The sequence below is a fragment of the Gopherus flavomarginatus genome, chromosome 6, assembly GCF_025201925.1.
Source record: "Gopherus flavomarginatus isolate rGopFla2 chromosome 6, rGopFla2.mat.asm, whole genome shotgun sequence".
In the NCBI taxonomy this organism is placed as follows: Eukaryota; Metazoa; Chordata; order Testudines; family Testudinidae; genus Gopherus; species Gopherus flavomarginatus.
This window is the reverse complement of record NC_066622.1, coordinates 79953789-79967187: the sequence shown is the minus strand read 5'-3', so window position 1 is coordinate 79967187 and position 13399 is coordinate 79953789. Positions and strand designations below refer to the sequence as shown.

Below are 13399 nucleotides of genomic sequence, written 5' to 3'. Positions count from 1 at the left end.
CAGATGCCTTTTTGATATACAAAATAAACCAAAAGAGAAATAAAAAAATTGCAGAGCAGTGTGGCATAAGGTAGGAGGAGAATGTATGTTTTTGTTACTTTAAAATGCACCACCTACTTCTATGTATTATAAAACCAAAACAAAGTCAAACGACAAGTGATTTCTGTGATGGAACCCATTCACATCTATAAAATCCACAGCAACAGATACTTAAACAAATCTTTTTAATAAAACTGTAATAAAGCTCTAGGCAAAAAAAAGAATGGGTAACTATGAATAATTTCATTGAACTTTATTTTTAGTTTAAGTACTACCACTTTTCAAATGGCATATTGCTCATACAGATAAAGTTTGTCATCTTGGCCCAATGAACTGCCTAACCTAACCTAATCAAGATATCACTTCTTAAAATAAACCTGGCTACTTCGTTATCAGGCTAGTTCACTGCTTCATCCTGCACACACAAGAGAATACATTTCTACTTACTTGTCTTCAAAAACTAAATCCATAGATTTTCATAGCAATCTCCCTTTCTACAGTTGTGTCATCCTGGCATAGTGCAACATGTAAGTGGTTGACAAGAATTACTATAATTGCTCATTTCAAGCCACTCTGGACTGAAGGCCTGATTCAAAGCCCATTGAAGCCAATGGATTTTGGATCAGGCCCTAAATGAAAACCGTTCAACTGCATGTCTGACTCTAGATGACTGAAATCAATAGGTGCTTTGCTGCTAACTTCATTGGACACAGGATCAGGCTCTAAAACTACTCAAGACAAAACAGATTCCACCGGATCAGGAGAGTTGTTACATACTGTACTACTCTCCCTTCAGTAAGTAGCTGGAAGCATGCTATTCTTTACACCCATGTTGCTCATGTTTATTAGATACACAATTTTGAGTTCCGAATTTATACACTGCTTCATTCCAACCACCCCTCTGCATGCCTAATTTCTATTCCAGATTTAACTGAGCCTGGTTTATTTCACTCTAAAACTATCACTTGCTCTGCTCCATGTAATTAAGAACACCAAGGGACTATTTAGCAGGACTTCAAATGCTTCAGTGTTACTAGTTTTAATTTTCGAACTTTCGAAATACTCTTTCAAACGTATCAATGGTGTCCTGTATCTTTTTTTAAATATCACAATTAGTACTGAAGACTGCATTCCACTTGGGACGAAAAAATACCTGTCAACTTTAGTACCTGAGATTGCTATTGACACCATCATGTCTGTGCCAGTTTCCTTGAAACTACTTGCCAGGATGCATGTTAGTCGTAAGTTACGTACAGCAAGGTCTTTAGGAAAGCAGCGTAAATGAAATGGTGACAACACTTACAGCATTTGTTGTTTCCAGAATCTCTTTTGGAACATACAACATTCTGACAGTAAAGACAGTTTAAGGAAATGCCATCAATGCTTGATGCACATTCTGCTTTTATGGTTGCAGGTAAAAAGAAGCAAAAAAAGATCTTGTAAAATGTCTGCTTACAAGTCAACATTTCACCCTCTAAAATAACAATGTCCTAAGGATCAGTTAATCAAATTAGTAAGATCTGAGTATCCCCCAGCTTCCCAAATTCTCTTCAGGGGCAAGCACAAGGAACAGTAACTGTATGCAAATATGTCCCAGTTTCCTACTCAGTCTGCCTTTCATCTCCTTATTCTGCCTTTTCCATCTGACAACATGCAGCACTGCTTTACCCACAATGCTCTCTCTCTCTCTCTGTCACACATACAGTCTCAGACAGACTGGAGCAAACACACGCGCGCACGCTCGCACACATCCATACACACTCCCTCCCCCCAAAAGAAACCAACTTACCCACAAGTTATATTTCATTCAAAAACTAGTCCTCCTCTGCTCCCCCTCCTCTGTTTTTCCTGCCTCTCTTCCGTTGCAGAAAAAGGCCACATATGTCTGAAAACACTTCTAGGCAGAAACCATCTAGTGCAGAACAAAGACAGCCAGGGTTGCCTTAATCTCAGCATAAGGCAGCCAGTAGCTATTTTCAAGCTTGTTCTCTCTCTCTCCCCCCTCTGAGGGCACCCTGCACTGCTCTGTTTCTCTCTCTCTCTCTCTCTCTCTCCCTCTTCGCCTGTCCAGCCACTGCACAACACACATCAATTATTCATTGCTTGTCTCCCGGTTTCCAGGCAAAACCAATCACAGATGGAGTCTTGCTAATAGGCTCATGCCGTACTTGCCAACAGGCTATTTGTGCTCAAGCTACAACCCTCCAGAGACAATAAAGAGAATCAGGTTAAGCTTTAAAACTTCACACGTACACAAACAGACCTGAAACAGCGGTGTGCATGTCAGCATCCATATGACATTGCCTAGGAGCATGTCTTCAGCGCACAGGATGCAAGAAGGCTGCTTTAAATCTTCTGAAAGGGTTTTAAGAAAAATCAAACACTCAGAAAATCTCACCTCAGCTGCATGTTACTGATATGGCTGGTTTTCTTTTGTCTCTACTGATCCATCTCTCCCATTACACACATCACTCTCATCCATATACACATCCACTTCTCTCTCTCTCTCTCTCTCACACACACACACACACACACACACACACACACACACACACACACACACACACAAGCAATCACAGCCACTTTGCCCAGAAGAGAGAGAGAGAGAAAGGAGGAGGGGAGGGGGGAAAAAACCCAGGCAGCTCACATTTCAAACTTGCAAGGAGGGGTGGTGCTTAGAGCACTAGGACAAAGCCTCTTTATCTGGCATCCAGCCAAAATACTAAAATAAAATCCCTTGATCAATTAATTTGAAGCAACTCTTGTTTGAGTGTGTATAACAAATCATTAAGGGCGCGGAGGCTGAAAAGTCTTCAGAATTGGAAAAATTAATACACTTGTTTCCCCCCTCCCCTGCTCAGAATGCTGTTGACTAAATCCATCAAACTAGTCATGCTAATTAGCGCCAAGAGAAGCCTCTGCATTTAGGCAGTGCTGGTGGTTTCCTATGAGAAGAGGAATCAGTCCAATGGAGGCAGAGTGGGAGGAAGTGAATGGACAAGTTTTCTAATCGGATGAATGTTAAATATGCATCAGGAGCATGACTGATCTTAGTTACTTGTTGAAACACAGGAAGGTTGGTTAGTGCCATTTGATCGGCACCTATATCTGAATTTGTTTTTTGGAGAGTGTGGGGTGGCTTGTGAGGAAGGAAGGATTGTGTTACTTTAGCCTTCATTTTTATTTAGCCTTGATAATCCAAGATACTGCAATAATATGAGCATTTATGTATCATTAAATATACAAAGCACCATCCGAGTATTTAGCCCTGCTAAATGGATAGGAAATATTATCCCTAATTTACAGATGGGGAAACTGAGGCACAGATAAATTAAGACTGTGCTTTCAAAGGAGCCTAAGGGAATTCAATGGAACTTAGGCATCTAATTCCCATGGCCTTCTCTGAAAATCTCACTCAAATGATTTCCTCAAGACCACAGAGAATGACAGGATTAGAACTCAGTTCGAGCCCCCTCAACTACCTACCTGTGGCTCATTCTTCTTAATAACGCCAATAATTTTCCATGTAACATAACTAAAACTGTTTAAGTTTAAAATTAGACTTGTGTGCATTTTAAATACGTTCAATACTTCAAAAGCACTCTTTACAGAGAAAGATATTTCAACAAGCTCTTCTGTGTAAAGGCTTTCTGTAAGGAGCTGACAATATAAAAGACAAGAAAAAAATGTACAGGAAGTGTATGTGACCTCTTTTCCTGCTCTGAGGGAAAACTGGCAGTTTAAGTTGTGGCTGACCAAGAATCAGCCTTTTCCTGACATAGCATCCTGTGGTAAATAGCCGCTTCCTTCCCAGGCACAACCTTCACAAATGTTCCTCCATTTCTTAAAGGGGCACTGGGACATTTTATCACAGAGCTCACTGAGTTAATATGCTGCTGCTTCCATTCCAAAAAAAGAAAATGGACTATAAATTTAAAAAAAAAATACTAGCAGATCCACTTATGTTCCTTTTTGTTAAAGAACCTAAAAAGGCTCTGCGCTTTTTCCCCAGTATTCACAGTTACTCACCAAACCATGTTTTAAATAAATAAAATAAAAGTGTCTGCAACATGATCGATCAGGTCAGCAGGGCCGGTGCAAGGAAGTTTCGCGCCCTAGGCGAAACTTCCACCTTGCTCCCCCCCAGCCCTGCAGCAGCTCCCCGCCCCCCCCGCCCTGAAGTGTGCCGCCCGCCCCCGTGGCAGCTCCCCATCCCCTGGCCTGAGGAGCCCTGCGGTACCTCCCCACCCCAGCTCACCTCTGCTCCGCATCCTCTCCAAGCAGGACTGTGCAGTGGAACCCCTGGGCTGGCGGCTGCCGGCAGCGGCATGCTGACCCAGGGGACCTCCCTGGGTTGCCAGCGGTGGGCCAGGGCAGCCCAGAGGATTCTGGGGGCCTGGGATCTTTGGCAGCAGGGAGCCCCCGCTTTGGCGATAATTTGGCGGCGAGGGGCCCTTCCGCTCCGGGACCTGCCACCGAAGTGCAGCTGGGTCTTCAGCGGTAATTCTGTGGCCGAGGGCCCCCGCCGCAGGTCTCCGGAGCACTTTGGCGACTGGTCCCAGAGCGGAAGGGCCCCCTGCCGCCGAATTACCGCTGAAGACCGCGCTGCATGTCGGCTGCGGGCCCTGCTTCGGCGGTAATTCACTGGCGGGGGGTCCTTCCGCCCCGGAGCGGAAGGACCCCCAGCCAGCGAGGACCGGGAGCAGAAGAAGCTCCAGGGGCCCGGGCCCCACGGGAGTTTTCCGGTGCTCCCGGAGCGAGTGAAGGACCCCGTCCAGGAGCCTCGAAAAACTCTTGTGGGGGCCACTGCGGGGCCTGGGGAAAATTGCCCCTCTTGCCCCCCTCTCTGGGTGGCCCTGCTGGGGCGCTGACCCAGAGGAAGCCCTGGGCTGCTGGCAGCCGCAGCGGCACACTGACCCAGAGGAAGCCCTGGGCTGCTGGCAACTGCGCCCCCTGACCCGGGGGACCCCTTGGGCTGCGGGCTGCCGCAGCAGTGCCCTGACCCAGGGGACCCCCTGGGCTGTGGGCTGCCGTGGCGGCGCCCTGACCCGGGGGACACCCTGGGCTGCGGGCTGCCACGGCAGCGCCCTGACCCGGGGGACCCCCTGGGCTGCCGGCTGCCGTGGCGGCGCCCTGACCCGGGGGACACCCTGGGCTGCCGGCTGCCACCGGCAGCTCAGACTCCCTCTCTGTCCCAGCAGCAGCGGCTGCTCAACCATTTAAAAAAAAATTGGGGGGCGCTTTTTGGCGCCCTCAAATCTCGGCACCTAGGCAACCGCCTAGTCCGCCTAGACGGTTGCACCGGCCCTGCGGTCAGCAAACTACCAGAGATACCAAAGTGTGGTCTGCTCTGAAAAGTGACTCCAAAAAATGACATTGTCAGGTTCAATGTTTATTTTTTTCTGTGAATCCAGATCAAACAAGTAAAAATACATTTTATTCTCACTAACTTCCATCCTTGAAGACATAGCTTCAGGTTGGACAGTCAAACTGGGTTCTCGCCTCCTCTCACAGTTCTGCCAGTGTAAAAAGGTGCTGCAAGTCAAATTCTCCTCTCAGTTAAACCTTTCCAAACCCCAGAGCTGCACAAGTACAACTAACGGCAGAATTTTAAAACAATATGGCTTGCAGAGGTGTCACAAAAGGCATAATTTGGCCTATATAAGCATTAGTACTGATGCATGCATGGGATGGAAGGAATCCAGCTAGATTCTCACAGCCCAGAGACAGTGTCTGCAGGGCTGATAGAAAAACCAACCAACCTCGAAACAACAAATATTTTAATTTGCAAACTGATCAAACTTGAGATGGAGGCAATGAGAAAAACACACAGAATCTCATGAAACTATTTTTATCACTTTTCAGAATAGAACTGAACTTTAAGAAAATGTGAATTATATTGACTAGCAGGCAGAGAAACTGATAACATGCATGAGTTTCAGATGACAATGTTATTCGGAACTGGCAAAACTACGAGGGATTTAGGATGATAATCCCGAACAAAGACCAAATTCCTTGCTGGTGTAACTCCACCAATTTCAGAGTTTGAAGTTATGCCTGAAGAAAAAAAAACCCAAATATTCACTTTATTTATAAACGTATATGTACAATTTAAATATATAAATTTATATATACATACATACATACATACATACATACAGAGTGTTGTGCTGGTTTCAGATTTTATTGCAATCGCAAAACTTTCACATAGCTTTAATCCCAATGTTGTCATATTGCATATTGAAAAAAAAATAGGACTTTTTAAGATCTGGAGCAGCCTTTTCAAAATCAAGATTGACTGCTTCCCTGCATGAAAACCACACTGAAATCTGAGTTTTTCAGAAGAAAATATATATAGAGATATAATTTCCACTTTGATATGTTTACACTTTTTTTTTAACTTTCATTTTAAAAAAAATCACTATTTTTTTCTGCTCTTATATTCACTTTCCAGTGTCACAGTGTAGGTTTCTCTTTAAACTGCCTGTCTTTTCAATGGAAGTGATTTAGAGTAGACAAATCATTTATCTAAAAATTATGTACTTACTTCTCCTTTGACAAATCTTCAGCAGGTTTCTAATCCCACCCTGCCACTTGAAATAACACTTTCTGTGATGACTTTTGAGTCACAGTTGTCAGAGGAATCTGGCACTGTAGTTAAATGGATTAAATCATACTTCATAGCCTACCGTATTTTGGCAAATAAGTGGTTTATCATTTGTAGAAATTAATCATAAGAGTTTTTTCTGCAGGGCAAATTCCCAATCATTTTTAAGATTACTATGTTTAAGCCCCAATGACAGCAGTATGTCAAATTACATCATAGGAAGGGTTGTCTCACGCAGTGATAACTATTAACAAGACCCACTACAGTCATTTACTACTGGGAGGAGCGTGTGTCTGTGCTGGGGAAGTCATTTTAAAAAACTGGTGTAGGAGAGCAAGCCCAGTGGCTGTGCTTTGTGCTGCCATTTGAGAAAACATGGATTCTACTTCCAGGAAAACCACCTCGCTGCTGTGACTAGAGAAGCCTGGTGTCCTTTGGACTCTCCATATCATTCAGCCCTTGAGGGAAGACCGAGGAGTGCTTTATTTGCAACACATCTAGCAGATTAAGGAGAGATGGTGATAGGCTCCCAAAGGAGTATTGCCCAGCACTTACATCTACCTTAATAGTTCAAGGCAGGGACTGTCTATTTTTGCATACTGTGCAGTGCCAAGCACATTTCTAATGCTAAATAAAACCTAAAAATTAAATAATAATAATAATATTATTAAACAAAAAACAATGATAAACATTTCCCAGCAAGCAGAAGAATGAAAATAAGTGGGCTGCAGAAGGGACAATTAACCAATCTCCAATTTAAATGCTTTAGTGCTAATTACAGTGTCAGACACACACCACTAGTGGTGCCTGATGTACTGGGGCATCATGATACTTCAGCATGGTTTCATAATCGTGGCGGGGCAGACACTTATGTGGAGGGGAAAAGCAGTTTAGAGACGTGAAGGAACCACTCATGCTCTTTGTCAAATAGCAACAATGTCAGTTATTCCCAATTTTGGAATAACATGACACTTTGTATAACTAAAGTGTAACTGCTGACTTGGCAAATTACCCATAATGAAAGAAATAAAGCATCTAAAATTATCCAAGGGCCCAATCTGGCAGTCCTTATTCAATGGGAGTTTTAGTGGAGTTAAGTCTTTAACTGCAGGATCTTAGTACATTACTTCAAAGGTTATTTATCTAATGCAGACAGGAATGCCATCGCTGTGTATACATCTTAGCACTGAAGCAATGGTTTTTAAAAACCTTTTAGAAGAATTACAATTACATGTTAAAAATACAGAGACTCCACGGGTCAGTGGCCTTGTGTTTTTTTTTTTTAAATGTCTCACAGTAGACTGCATGAGTAGAAGCTGTTATAAATCACAAGGCTGCATCCTAGTCAGAAAGCAGCAATATACTTTAAAAAGAAGAAGCTCCTTTAACTCAGCATCAAGTGCCTTTCATGCATAAGTATCAGAGGGTAGCCGTGTTAGTCTGGATCTGTAAAAGCAGCAAAGAATCCTGTGGCACCTTATAGACTAACAGACGTTTTGGAGCATGAGCTTTCATGGGTGAATGAGGCCTCATCCTCCCTGATTGAACTGACCTCGTTATCTCTAGCTTGCTTGCTAGCACACATATATATACCTGCCCCTGGATATTTCCATTACATGCATCTGAGGAAGTGGGTATTCACCCACGAAAGCTCATGCTCCAAAACGTCTGTTAGTCTATAAGGTGCCACAGGATTCTTTGCTGCTTTCATGCATAATCCACTTTTCCAAGATCAAACCAACTCAATCCAAAGAGGTGGGAGAGGAAGCCTAGCATATTAAGCAAGGAAAACAAACTCTGCAATGTGGTTAAGTCCTGTTCTTTTGTTTAAGTCAAAGGTTGCTACACTGCACAGCTCACTACGCAGCTCACCATACCCCTGAAGTCCCCATCTCTGCCAGGTGTCTCCAACAGCCAGGCAGAAAAGTTCCAGAATGTGATGTAGCATCTCGGCTCACACAGGCTTCCTCTTTTCACTATTGCTACCCTGTGATAACTTGCACGGACTCTAAAATTTTAATATTTGGAGGCACCAAAGAATAAAGGAAATACTGAAAACACTGCCCTGTGGACAAGCACACCTTATATCTGTTCAAGTGGATTTGACCTTTTCACATTTTCTTTGACAATATCAGGTGCCATTTTTAATGTTTAAGATCTTGGACATTTTTATGTGCTTGTACAAACCCATTACGAAAGAACCTTCTCTCTTCCAACCCTACAGATGAGGTCAAGATGGGCTGTGATTATGGAAGCTCATAACTATTGCAATGAGGAAATGCTCTCCCCTTTCCCCTTTATGATCACCATCACCTTCGGAAGAGGAAGCCCACCTTACAACCCCATGTCACGTATTAGTCTAGGATTTTGCTACCTTCTCATTCTATTTCTTTTTTATTAAATGTCTTTACCATACATAGACCCAAAAGAGCTATGACAATTACAACGAAATATGGAAAACTACAGAACAATAGAAAAAAAAGCCAAATTCATCAAGTTCATACATTTACATTTTATTCGCTACTATCCACTGTAAGAAAACAGAGGGGAAAAGGAACCAAAGCAAAGAGAAAGGAGGACACAAGGGAAAGATTACACTCCCAACATAGTGTGGCAGACAGAAAATGTACCCTGCAGAACCAGAAAATCATTATATAATGACACCATCAGTCTATAACTATCTCCAGTGTCGTTTCACCATTCCCCTCAATAGAGCTCCCTGTACACACCACTATCTGTCAGTCAGAGAACTCTAAAAAGAAAGACCAAATATTCTCAAATCTGTGGAGTTTTTCCCCTTCTTTTAGTCTTTCAAGAGCTACTACATCATTTAACTCACTGGGACAGTTTTCTACCCTGGGAGGTGTAGGTGACTTTCAGCATTATAAGATCAGACTCCATACCATTAAGAATAATGAGGCTCACAGGAACCAGCATTTTTGTGAATTCATCATGTGGGAGATTTAGGCTGAGGAGTCCCAATATAAACATTTCTGGTTGCAGCAAAAGAGAAGTTCCTACAGTTATTACATTCTTACATGTCCCTACTCCCCAATGCTCCTAATTTGTAGACAGTCCCATACAAACCACCATATAGATGGAAGCCAGGAATGTACATTTCCAATGGTCATTTGCATCTTTAATGCCTCCTTTGGACACAGCAGTTGGAGTCCACTGTATGCAAAGCACTTCTGGCGAATTAGACAGAGACAGAGGCCTTTTTGTACCAAGTCCAATTTCGTTACACTGTTGCGTGCTCAAGGGGATTCCCAAAACTAGGTTCCATTGATTTTTAACCATCTCTGTACTTTTTTCAATAGCCTTCATTAAGTAAGCAGATACTTCTGCAGCGGGCTGGCAAGCTGCCCAATTTTCCTTGTTACTTCAGTAAGTCTAGAGATGCAGGAACTACTTTTGGATGGGGGCAAACCTGACTGACTAATTCTAATGGGCTTATATGTTATTTAAAGGGTAACGCCCCCCGTTTTTGCCTATATTTATTTCACAAGACCATCTTTTTGTGTCTGCCTAGTCTAGCATTGCATATTGATGATAATTTAAGCTCATTAGAGGCATCACTTGTTTCACTTTCATCTTGTACCTTCTCCAGCATCTAAGCACAGCTCAAGCCCCACCATGCCTCTCCATAAATGGGAGACCAGTCACATCTAAGAGGTAGCTTTGTCTCTGTTTGTTAAGCACTTGGGGATTAGAGTCACTGTCTATTGACTTCAGCAGAAGCAGAGTTACATCAATGCTATCCAGGCATTTACTATTATTTATTTGGTTCCGTTCCTCTATTTGTTTTGGACTTGCTGTGTGACAGTGAACTAAAGCCACACGTTGGCACAGGCATGCAGGGGGTTAACTATAGCTAAGCTTCTTCCTCTCCCTGCAAAAGGTGCTGGGGGGATAATGAGGCAGTTCTGAAGACGGAAAGCTAAAAAGAAAGAGGACAGGAAACTCCACAAGGAGATTGTGGGTGGGGATACCTTGGAGTAAAGAAAATTCCATCCCCAGTCACTCCATGTCTGACAGTAAAAACCCTGGTCTGGGTTCTGTTTTTTCCTGGCACTGTAAGACCAGTTTGTTTTGTTTCAGCTCCTGTCAAGGTTGCTCTCTAAAACCCTCAGGAGATAAAAGCCTTCAGGAAACCAAGGTCAGCCTAAATGACTGTGTTTACTTTGATTCTTACAAACATTCCACTACCATTTATCATATCATACCTTGTATCACCAAATGTCATCTCCTCCTCATTCCATCTCCACTCCCCCATGTCAGGGCCATTCAAATGGCTCTGTGAATAGGGCCCTCAGGGTTTGCTTGTACTCTCCCCCTTGAGCCTAAGCATGTCACTGTCTGATGCAGCTGAGCTCCAACAGTCCAGGGGAATGCAAAGGTTCCCTCTCAAATCCAACTCATCCACATATAGCCACAAGAATGAAGCCAAAGTGTTAGAGGAACCAGAACTGAGAAAGAACAAGTGATGCAAATGCACTGAGTGGGACATGAATAAGATAGGAAAAAGCCCTCGTCTTCCCACAATGGTTTGCATCTTCTGCACTGGAAAGTCAACAAGAGAACACTAGTCCCATGGTGGACATGAGTTGTTACAGCATTAGAATTCAAATGTAATGAGAAAGCTGAGATGAAACCAACTGGATTCCATTAAAAAAAACGAGGACAACGTTGTGTGCCCCTCTCCAAGACCACCGTCAAACCATGAAAACCATCACAAATGCACATAGCTCTCTTGCTGCTGCCATACCGCATATGCTAGAGGAAGATGCAGAAGTTGTCAGAAGGCAACATTATCCAGAATCACTTAAGGAATGGCATTGGTGTTTTAGACCAGAAAAACTGACCTATCTTGAAAGTGGACCAGTCTGGAAAATCTTTCCCTTCTACATGCAAAAATGTGTGTGTGCGTGAGCGCAATCTGTTTCAGAAATACCACTACATGTCTTTTGCTAACTATCTAAACAAACCTGTGCACATATGCCATATACTTGTTTTTCTTATTAATCTGGCAGAAAGCCATCCAAAATTGCGTTTAGTGGATACTGAGATGTAGCATGGATCAGGTGTTTCAGATCAATAAGGAAAAATTTTCTCCATGTGGACCAAATCCAGTTATTGTCACTTTTTTTCTCCTTGCACCAATCTGACTTTAAGAGCATCCCTCAATACCTATATTTGACTATACACTAAGGAGGATTACAATATTAGCAAATCCAAAATAGAATTATTAAAGTTTTGTGCTTTTTTGACTATTTTGAAAATGAATATATGCAGTTACTGCAAGAGAAGGGGAATGGACCTGAATGGAAAGCGGTGTAGCTCAGAGGAATACCAAGTGAACACTGGTAGGTAATCGTTACAGCTACATAAAGAAGAGCTTCAGGGATAACAGATATTTACCAAATTTCTCTCTACAACACTCTGTTCAAAGCAGGTAGTTCTCCAAAAACTGCAGACCCTTATTATAAGAATGCCCACAGCTTAATCTTGGTATTTCAAAGGTTACTGGACTATGGACTCATTCAACTCTGAATACGATGGGCCTGATTCTCATTTACACTGTACACCACCTTAGCAGTGTAGCCTCAGTGAGTGTGTTTCAATACTGGAAAGGCATCTCTTATAGCTAAAAATGTCTTAGACCCCATTAGCTTATTCAGAATCTGAAAAAAAGATTCACTTCATTTTTTGCTGAGGGGAAAAAATATCTGTAACAATTTATAAGAACAAAATTAAAAACAGCAATTAACACAGGCTTCTATCTTTAGTAATTATTCATATACCTGTTTAGCTGATAATAAGTAGTAGCTCCAGGCTGTCTGCCTGCATTGCTAGGATGCAGACAGCAACCTTTGCTAAATTGACTCTATTGGTTACACTCATGCTGCAAGAGCTGTTTTCAAGGACAGATGTACAATGCTATATGGGTAAAGAGACAAGCAAATTAGAGATGGGTGCTCTGTCAGAATTGGACTGAAAAACTTGTGTCAGCATTTCCCTACATTAATAAGGCCTTACATTTTTAACTCTTCACCTTCTGGCTATTACAAGGATGCAAGAAGCATCTATACTCATAAGTACAATATATAAGAGTTTTGTCTTCTAAAATACATTTATTTATTTAATCCCTGAAATGTAATGGAGGATCAAAAACAAAACAATAGCAAGAGTATGAAAAGGTGTACTATGGCGATTCATAAGGAGTATTTAACCCCAATTAGCTCATGGTGCATATTATGTCACAGATCATGGATTAAGCAAGGTTAGAACAGCTAAGCAAAGCGACAGCAAATTGTGTTTTTGCTATTAACCACTAAAATACAATGAATTAGAATGGACTAAAAATATGACAAACATTTTGTAAAAATTTTTGTAGCCAAATTTCTACGAAAAAGATGAATCACAATGTTGGACATTTTTGACCATCTCTATTCTAAAGTCACAGAAGGCCCTATGCTGCCTAGTGGATAGAACACTGGACTGGGATTCAAGAGATCTGGTTTCTATAGATGACTCTCCCACTGGCACGCTGAGTGGCCTTGTGCAAGTCACTTTGCCTCTCTGTGCCTCAGTTTCCCCATCTATAAAATAAGCATGATCGTTACCTCCTTTGCAAAGTGCCTTGAAATCTACTGATGAAAAGCGGTATATAAGAGCTAGATATTATATTATTATTATTATTATTAATGAACAAATGAAGGCAAGCAACAATCACTTAGGCCTACACTAGAA

General features: G+C 42.3%; 1 protein-coding gene across 16 annotated transcripts in view; it reads right to left on the bottom strand.

Annotated features, from left to right (window-relative positions):
- Positions 1-13399, bottom strand: part of ZMIZ1 (zinc finger MIZ-type containing 1) — a 509185-nt gene that overhangs the window by 129322 nt on the left and 366464 nt on the right. The window contains exon 1 of one of the 16 annotated variants that reach the window (XM_050960051.1): positions 2438-2545. The exons of 14 other annotated variants lie outside the window; for them this stretch is intronic. The gene's annotated coding sequence lies outside the window, so the exon portion shown is untranslated. Of the gene's footprint in view, positions 1-1828; positions 2071-2437; positions 2546-13399 lie in introns of those variants that run through there. One more of the 16 variants, XM_050960052.1, reaches the window with a different exon arrangement.